Source organism: Herpailurus yagouaroundi, unplaced genomic scaffold (genome assembly GCF_014898765.1).
Source record: "Herpailurus yagouaroundi ecotype Mexico unplaced genomic scaffold, PumYag 67793, whole genome shotgun sequence".
Taxonomy (NCBI): domain Eukaryota; kingdom Metazoa; phylum Chordata; class Mammalia; order Carnivora; family Felidae; genus Herpailurus; species Herpailurus yagouaroundi.
Genome location: NW_024420586.1, coordinates 25,837,887 through 25,847,845, shown reverse-complemented (window position 1 = coordinate 25,847,845; position 9,959 = coordinate 25,837,887). Strand labels below are relative to the sequence as shown.

At 40.7% G+C, this 9,959-nt stretch overlaps 1 long non-coding RNA gene across 11 annotated transcripts in view; it reads right to left on the bottom strand.

Annotated features, from left to right (window-relative positions):
* Window positions 1-874: 874 nt before the first annotated feature.
* Window positions 875-9,959, bottom strand: part of LOC121025923 (uncharacterized) — a 152,358-nt gene continuing 143,273 nt past the window's right edge. For 8 of the 11 annotated variants that reach the window (XR_005788188.1, XR_005788189.1, XR_005788193.1 and 5 more), the window contains 4 exons: window positions 4,808-4,893; window positions 4,224-4,326; window positions 2,364-2,490; window positions 875-992 (listed from right to left, as the gene is read on the bottom strand). This is a non-coding gene — a long non-coding RNA (uncharacterized LOC121025923). Of the gene's footprint in view, window positions 993-2,363; window positions 2,491-4,223; window positions 4,327-4,807; window positions 4,894-5,921; window positions 5,944-6,510; window positions 6,550-7,035; window positions 7,134-9,959 lie in introns of those variants that run through there. The other 3 variants (XR_005788194.1, XR_005788195.1, XR_005788197.1) reach the window with 3 other exon arrangements.

The following is a 9,959-nucleotide window of genomic DNA, read 5'->3' as shown; positions in this document are numbered from 1 at the left end:
AACATCCTAAACAAAACATCAGAAAGAGGAATACAACAATACATAAAAAGGAGAATATATCATGACTCAAACTGTGTTTAGTCTAGGAATACCACATTAACAGATTAATGGAAAAACCTCATAAGATCACCTCAGTAGATGTAGAGTAAGTGTGTGATAATAACATTCAACAAACATTCATGGTAAGTACTCTTAGCAAACTAGGAATAAAAAGAAACTTCCTTAATCTAATAGAAGAGATCTAATTTTTAAAAATCGATAGTACTTAAAAAAAAAAAAATAGGGCACCTGGATGGCTCAGTCAGTTAAGTGTCCAACTCTTGATTTTGGCTCAGGTCACAATCTCACAGTTTGTGAGATCTAGCCCCATGTTGTGCTCTGCACAGTTGTGCAGAGCCTGCTTGGGATTCTCTCTCTCCTTCTCTGCCCGTCTCCTGCTCATGCTCTGTCTCTCTCAAAATAAATAAATAAACTTTAAAAAAATAAAAAAATAAAAAATCTATAGCATACATCACAGTGAAATGTTGAAGAGATCAGGGATACACAAGGATGTCTATTATCATCACTTCTATCCAACTTAAAAGGATGTGGCTAATGTCATAAGGTAAGGACAAGAACTACAAGGTAGAAAGATTCAAAAAGAAACAATACCATCATTATTTGCATGTGGTATGACTGTGTATGTAGAAAATCCAAAAGGATGTAGAGATACACTATTAGAATAAGTTTAGCAAAGTTGCCAGACAAAATCATTATACAAGAATAAACAGCACTTCTATAGACCAGCTCTAAATAGAATAAAGAGTTTTTTTAAGATACCACTTATAATAGCATCACATTCCTAGAAACAGATTTAACAAAAGATATGCATGACTTCTTCTGAGCAAATTTTATTAAGGCTTTATTGAGAGAACTTAAGCCAAATTATCAACATAACAAAGCATATGTATGGCTTCAGCTTGTCTTCTTTTGAACATATGACTGTTCATCACCTAAAACATAAACGTAAGAATTGGGTACATCACTTAGCAGAACTTTACTTAGACAAGAATAAAGGTACATAAAGGACACTACAGCTTTGGTTTTATAAGATGAAACTAAAACCAGAACCTTAATCACGGCACAGACCTCTACGCTAATGTACATTTTCAGGCATATAAGCACCAACTTTTTAAATACATCACTCTTTTTGATGGTATGAAGAAACACAGATTTCTCAAACCCAGAACAGATCAAATCCCACTAGTTTATTTAAAGATAATTTTAGGTAGTGAGAAAAAGCTGTCTGATTTCAATTAAAATAAAATCAACCAAGCAGAAACTCCAAGAAGCAAACAAGCAAGTAAACCCAGTATCACTGAAATTCATTCATCTGAAATAGTCTTCTAATTATCTGTATTAGCTAAAATAATAATGTCACTGGGACATGTGGGTGGCTCAGTGGGTTAAGCATCCACCTTCAGCTCAGGTCATGATCTCGTGGTTCATGAGTTCGAGCCCAGCATCGAGCTCTCTGCTGTCAGCATGCAGCCTGCTTTGGATCCTCTGTCCCCTTCTCTCTCTGCCCCTCCCTCCACTCAAAAAGAAATAAAAACCTTTAAAAATAATTAAAAATTAAAATAATGATGTCATGCTTGGAACCATTTTAACTAAAGAGAAGGCAAAAACATTATTCCATTTGGTTTGTCTCTTTTGTGCAAAAATATTTCATTGATTCAGTTCAACTTTTCTATGGTCTATTTATAGTAAAGTGACCATTTGTTTCATTGGCACCTATTGTCCTGGTGTAAGCAGTCAACAGCACTCCTTTAAACTCTCAAGAGTGTCCTGGTTTGGATGATAAAAATTACACAGTCACACTAGTTATAAGCCACTACCATCATAGATGACATTACAAGATGCAGGCAAATATTACCATTTCTTAGCCTCGCTCACTATTTAAAAAACAAATAAGCCAACCTATAAAAGCCAAAACAAAGAGATCCATATCATTTTTTGGTGTCTAAAAGATACAGTGATTGTTGAGAAATAGTTCAGGCAAATTAAACGAAAATCAATACTACTGTGTTGTTTAGATATCCATTTGATACTGGGGTATGTTAAATAATTTATGTAAGTATATGACCACTTGCATTAGGTTTCAAAGGACTTCTATTCCAAAGTAATAATACTTCCATGTTTTATAATTCAACAACATGCCTTTGAGTTAACTCATTTTTTCCTTCTGATACTGTCTCTGAATCAAGCATTTGGTGTCTAAGCTACTTTTCAAATAATCTTTGTGTTCGTGATTTGTTACAAAGGTATAATAATATTGTAGAAAAGAACAACCCCATGACTGGCATTCTTAATGGAGAACTTACATGCTTCTGGAATTTTAGCAGGTGCTGGATTAGGTGGAGTCTTCCTTTCTCACCTCAGGGCAATCTACATGCTCAGCTCCAGTCTTTTCCAGACCCATTCCCTGGGTTTCACTTTCCAGTTCAGGTTCTTATATAAATAAACAGAATTATTAATGTAAGCAGCAAACCATAAATTAATATTATTAAATAAAGCCCTGTAAGTCAGTAGTGTAAAAAGTATGATGTGTAAGAATGCAGTAAGCATTAAAAAGTTTTTCTGCTAGAAAATGGGAGTAATTGGGGCGCCTGGGTGGCGCAGTCGGTTAAGCGTCCGACTTCAGCCAGGTCACGATCTCGCGGTCCGTGAGTTCGAGCCCCGCGTCAGGCTCTGGGCTGATGGCTCGGAGCCTGGAGCCTGTTTCCGATTCTGTGTCTCCCTCTCTCTCTGCCCCTCCCCCGTTCATGCTCTGTCTCTCTCTGTCCCAAAAATAAATAAAAAACGTTGAAAAAAAATTAAAAAAAAAAAAGAAAATGGGAGTTATGTTTCTTATATATTACCTCCTCTATGAAGTGTTTCTTTTTCCAAAACTGTTTAAGACAACTTAGTTATCACCTCTGTAACCTATATACACTTATATTATTGCACTTATTCCACTAGATCAGCCATTTGTTTACCTGAATTTCTGACAAGATTGTGAGTACAAGACAGAAATCATTCTCTCATTTATATTTTTATCTTCAGCATCGAGTACATGACCTGCCACCAAGCAGGCCCCAATAAATGAGTGAAAAAAAGTCATCACAAATAAAGAGATGAGAGAAACCCAACCTGAAGAACATTTTACAAAACAAATGGCCTGGACTCCAGAAATTGTCAATCAGGAAAGACAAAGAAAGACTGAAGTACACTTCTAGGATAAAGGAATCGAAAGAGGGGTGACAACTAAATACAATGGGTGGCTTTGGGTTGGATCCTGGATCAGGAAAAAATAATGGTATAAAGGATATTACTAAGCCAGCTGACAAAACTGGACATTACTAGGCAACAGACCACATATTAGATAATAATTTTTTCTTAACGTTAAAGTTCCTCAATCTGATCATTGTACTGGGGTTATGTAAAACAATATCCTTGTTTCGAGGAAACAGATACTGAATTACTTTGAGAGTACAGAGTTGAAATTTAATCTCAAGTGGTTTAACAATAATAATATGTGTATTATTATCTAAGGAAGGGTGATATGTGGCACAAGGTTAGCATAGCAATGCGTGGATCAAGGTGTCTGAGGCTCCTATCAAAAGTACACTGTACTTTTCTTGTAACTTTTCTGTAAGCTTTAAATCTTTTCTAAGTAAAAAAGTTTTTAAAAAAGGAATATATGACAACTAGATTATGGTTCAGGAAGACAAAAATATTGAAGACTTTAACAGCAACTAGGAAAGGCTTTCACATTTTTGTTTCTCTGTATTATGATTTTTAAAAATTACAATCTAAGAGTTAGCCAAAGTGTATCTAGGTCTGCTTAAACATTTGATGCCACGACTTAAGAATCCCAGAAAACAGCATTCAAAAAAGGCCAACTTTAACTAGTGACATAGTGTATAATTCTGTCTAAATTTAATGTTGTTTCCTTGCTTTGCTAATATAGAGCATTGGCAAGAATTGTACTTTCCAAGCATGCCAAATAATTTAAAATATGGGATGGTAAAATGCTGAAAGAAAGAAAACTTATCACAGAGACGGACTGCAGTCAGCTGCAAACTATACCTTTCCCTTACCAAACAGGTTTCCAGCCAATTTTCAAGGAACCCTTTATCTATTCCTATTACTAATATAACATCATAAATGAAATACAACATGTTTCTTCATCCCCTCTTCACCTTGAGCCACAGGTGCTCCTTCTTTCTCTTGCCCAGTCTCAATATCTGGATTCTCAGTTGGTAGTTCCTTTTGCTGTGATGTTTTTTCACCTGGTTGTTTAGCCTTAGGGGAGGATAGGTGCAAATAAAGAGTACTGATATTAATACTATAATGACAGAAGGCACAAATACACATACTACATGGAGGTAGTCAATCACAAATCTGAAGTTTTTCCTATATTCTTCTCTGTAAGTATTCAATAAAATTACTCTTTATATATAGAAAATACTCCAAGGAGTTATCTGCAAGGACTAATAATTCTGGAAACCTTTTTAATCTTTTCTGAGATGTGTGTTGTTTGTTTATTCATAAGCACAATAGGGAAGTCATAGAGAGGATTCCTGGGCTCCTATCAATTTACACATCCAGGCAACACCAGAATGTAAGTCTTTTTCCTCAATGTTTCTTTCCTGGATTCATTTTTCATCCATTTTAAGCAAGAAAGTCCTTTAAACAACATACTATACTGGTTCAACAACTTTTTTTGATAGTTTTTCCTAAAAAATTATTTCTGCCAATAGAAGTAAAAAATGAAAGCACTCACAACCACAGGTTCTTCCTGCTTAGAAGACTTTTTTCCATCTCCCTTTCCTCTAGATCTTGATCTCACTCGTGCACTCATATTTCACACTGAAAATAGAAAATCGTTAAATATACACCACATCTTCTTTATCTATTCATCAGCTGATGCACATTTGGGCTCTTTCCATAATTTGGCTATTGTTGATAGCACTGCTATAAACATTGGGGTGCATGTATATACAATGGAATACTACTCAGCAATCAAAAAGAATGAAACTATTTTTTGCAATAACGTGGATTGAACTAGAGTGTATTATGCTAAGTGAAAACAGTCAGTTCGAGAAAGACAAATGTCATAGGATTTCACTCATATGTGGTATTCAAGAAACAACAGATGAACACAGGGGAAGAGAAGGAAAAATAAGATAAAAACAGAGAGGGAGAGGGAAGCAAACCATAAGAGACTCTTAAATAGAGAACAAACTGAGGGGTGCTGGAGGGGAGGTGGGGAAGGATGGGTTAAATGGGTGAGGGGCATTAAGGAGGGTACTTTTAGGGATGAGCACTAGGTGTCATATGTAAGAGATGAGTCACTGAGTTCTACTACTCCTGAAACTAACACTATACTGTATGCTAATGAACTTGAATTTAAATTAAAAAATAATAAATAAAAAGAAAAAATCATTGAAGAATGTAATAAAATAATAATTATACTGAAATATTTTTATGGCCAACTGCTAATTATAAATTCTTTTTTACATTTGTTGAGATTTCCAAAATAAATTTTGAACTCATAACAACTGCCTATTTTCCAATCACATCAAATGAGGCTATTTGCAAAACCTTTGTTTCACAGCAATTTGGCAGACAACGGACCTTCAAGTACTTGAAAAAACATACAACTTTCCTAAAAAGATTTCATTTCACAACTGGACTCTCCACTATCTAGAGATTTTGTAATATACAGTCTTGTCTAACTCTCCACGGACCATTTTCAATTCCATGCTCTGTCGGCAGTTTCAGGTGCCCCCAGGACTCAGATGCCTCCAATAGCACCCCTTAGACAACTCCATTTTCATCTGGCACTCTCCCTTTCCCAACCCCACCACCACGACATGGGCTATGGTGGGCCATACCTGTGAGGATGACGATGACTTCATGGACTTACTCACCGGAGGCCAGGAACCACACTGCCCTTACCCACCTAAAGGCAAATAGCAACGTCTTCACATTCACTCAAACTTAAATTCCTGGGCGGACTAATCTGCAGACCTACTGATTCTCAGCGAGAAAAAATCTACATGTTAAGCCTCGACATGCTCAGCTCAGCACCCAGAACACGCTGCACATGCTGTCACGCCAACCACCAAGGAGAAAGTTCTGGGCAGTGGGCATGTGCACTGCATCCTGCAAGCCACATGGGAAGGGCTTCCCTGCCTCTCACTGGGGCTTCACCAAAAATTCCCCAAATCTGCCCTCCGTCGGCAGTTCCTGGCGCCTGCAAGACCGATACCTCAAATAACATCATCAAGACTCGCCCCATCTTCATCTGACCCCCTTTCTCACCCGCCCATTGCCCTCCCTTGTCTCAGCCCCCCTCTAACAAAGACAAAAGCCATGGCAGCCACAACACCTGTAAAGAGAAAGGTGACCTTCCTCCTCAGCGTCAAGAAACGGCCACCCTGACCTGCCTGAAGCCCGCTGGCTCTTTCCTCACTCACTCACATTTAAGCTCCTGGGAGAACGATCAAGTCTCACGAGAGAAAGACTCCAGGTGGTAGGACGCGACCCCAACAGCTCAGCACTCAGAACACACTGCACACGTTCCATACCAATAACGGCTGGAAAGGTGCACAGCACTGGACATGCGCACTGCCTTCGCATGTACCACGTGGTTATGACTTCTCCACCCTTCATCACGCCCACACCGACAATTCCCAAATCCACCCTTTGTCAGTTCCTGGTGCCTCTAGGACCCAGATACCTCATAATTTGCCCCAAGCCTTGCCCCCTCTTCATGCGACCCCCTCCCCTCCACAGCCCACCGTCCTCACTTGTTCTGGCCCCGCCACTGTGACATGAGCTATGGCGGCCGCAATGCCTATGAGGGCAAAGACCTCAAGGACCTTCCTCCTCAGAGGCCAGGAACTACATGGCCCTGACCCACCCAAAGCCCACTGGCTCCCTCCTCACACTCACACTTAAACTTCTGGGCAGACTCATCTGCCTACCAATTGGTAAAAGACGTACCAAGTGAATCTTAGTGAGAAAGAATCCAGATGATAGGACGCGATCCGCACAGTGCTGCACACGGAACGCTTTGCACACAACCCAAGTCAGTGGCTGATGGGAAAATGCTGGGCACTGGGCATGCGCACTGCATCCAGCGCATGCTGTGTGGGCGGGGCTTTCTCATTCTTTCATCTTTGACCCCACTGAGGATTCCTGAATCTGCACTTTGTCAAAAGTACCTGGTGTCTCTGGCATCCAGATACTTCAAATAACATCCCCAAGACTCACCCCATTTTCATCTGAGCCCTTTGTAGTCCACCATCCTCCCTTGTCCTGCCCCCACCACAACAACGGCTGTGGCAGCCACAAGTCCTGTGAGGAGAAAGATGTGATGGCCTTAAGGAACTTCCTCCCCAGAGGACACAGATCTCACCGCCTAAACCCATCTGAGTCCTGCTGGCTCCCTCTCACATTCAAGCATTCACACCTATTCACACTTACAGTTGCTGAGAGACAGCAGGGAGCCTGCCGGAGAATCAGAAAGGGAATGAAAATGGTTAGATACCATCTTCTGTTGCCACCCAAACACAACCTCTGTGGGGTCAAATTCACCAGCCAATCCCAAGATTTGGACATATGTGTAGTAACACCTGTGTGTATGCACAGTGATGTATATATCGAATAGGCTGTAGATCCAGCCTTCCCCATCCAAGCAGAGATTCTGCCATGCCTGAAGCAGGACATTGTTTCCTAGTCCTGGAAGACCTGTCCTTCCCTTCCCCACCCCCAAAATCTTTCAGTCCTTCTGTCTAGGACTGTTCCCAGCCCTGCATTTCAGCTGCCCCAGTTGCCCTCAAGAGTCTTTAGTCTCCTTAGAGATGTGTGAGAGCTTTTAGGCTCTGAAAGTCTACAAAGCCATTTCAAGCATGAAAGGAATCCAGAAAAATATAAAGAAAAGGACTGATAAATTCAAATATATAAGCTTTAAAACTTGCATACATTCTGTAACCCAAAACTTCTACTTCTAAAACTTTATGGTAAGGAAACTGTCTTGGGGGAGCCTGTGTTAAACATCTGACTTCAGCTCAGGTCATGATCTCATGCTTTGTGAATTAGAGCCCCCCCATTGTGTGAGCTCAAGCCCTGCTCGAAGTGAGCCCCACTTCTCTCTCTCTCTCTCTCTCTCTCTCTCTCTCTCTCTCTCTCCTTGCCCCTTGCTCACTTCCCCCCTCCTCAAAAAAAAAAAGGGAAACTGTCTTGGATGTGAACAAAGATTTAGATACATGGGATTTCCAAAGCAGCTTAATTTATAAAAGAATGGTCACGGACTTACTATGTAAGTAAACTGCAACACATTTGAAAATGAAATGTGGCCGCCCATCACAAACCAATGCTGAATAATGTTTGCTGTCATAGTTGTGCTGCTCACATTGAGTTATAAACTTGAAACAGCTGGTTATGTAGCACTGTGTATGTGCAGCATGATCCCAAAAGAAGAGGGAGACTTTAGAAAAGTTCACCTCTTCCTCCTGTCAGACAGTAAATATGCTTTGTTTCCCTGGAAAACAAGCCAGCACATTCCAGGACTACAAAGACACAGGGTTACTCCAAGGGTAACACAGCATATAAAATACAGTCCTCAGGGTTGTAGGTCTCCTGCATCTGGTGAGCCTCCAAAGGCTTCACCATCACCTAGGTGGACTGGTCCTCCACTGCCAGGGAAAGAGCGAGGGTAGGGGAGAGAAGGGGGTGGACAGCGGACTATTGCCCCTGATTTTAGCAAATAAAGGTAAGTACCTATAAGACAGAAAGGAATTTGACCTTGCCCTGCCCTATCTCCACCCCCAACCAGAAACCCTTGCTGTCTTGCATTCCCAGACCCTGCAGGTTACCTTTAGAGAAGCACAGGTTCTTTGAGAGTTAGAAAGATGCCCTGTGGCAGAAGTAGAATTACCACATCCCTCCCTCTCTTTTTCCCTCACTCCCTTTCTCTCACCCTCCCTGTCTCATGCAAACAAGATATAGAGGCAATTTAGAGCCAAGTGTAAAGAACATGTAATTCTTCTTTGATCAGTAAGGGAATTAGGGATAACCACTTTTAATATCTAATCAGGAACTGTTCCTACAATTCAGATCTTTATGTGTATGAAATAAAGATTTATCGATAAGGACTGAGGTCTCATACTCTTCAATCAGCATAAACTGTGGGATCTGACCTCAGGCTCATGTTTCTCCTCAGGTGAGCTCTTTTATTGGCTCTTAGTCATTTCCTGTTATCTCTTGGACAGGTTATCTGCTGCCCAGCTGTCTCCCTGACCTTGGTGCTTTGTCTGTTGGCAGCAGCTGTGTTCTCTGGGTAGGATCAAGTTTCTTCAGGCCACTGGGAAGATGGGGTCCTGTCCGTGTGAGAGGTTAGAGTCTAAACTGAAAAAAAATCCAATTTTCTCAGTGCCACAAGCCTTCTGGGTAACCTCATCCTCAGGCAGCATTAGCACAGAGCAACCACTATGACCACGGACAATTAGGTACTCCCAAACCTTTGTGTCATTATGAAGACTGTAGATATCATTTCATTTTATTTGTTTTATAGCACAAGTAATATATGCTCCTTAAAAATAATTCAGCCACTAAGAATTGCTCAGTCCCACTGTCTTGACATTATTATTTAAATCCCAGCATGAGGTCATCTTAATTCTGGGTAGAATTAACATCTGGAAGTAATAGCATTGTCACTAGGACCACTGAGAGGAACCACAAGGCATCCCCTCTGCCCTTCCTGTCCCTCTCCTCCCTTCCCTCACCATAGCAGAGGGAAAAGAGACTTTTTGTCCACCCATTTACCATTGTTGGAGATGATAATCAAGAGTGGGGACTAGCGGGGCGCCTGGGTGGCGCAGTCGGTTAAGCGTCCGACTTCAGCCAGGTCACGATCTCGCGGTCCG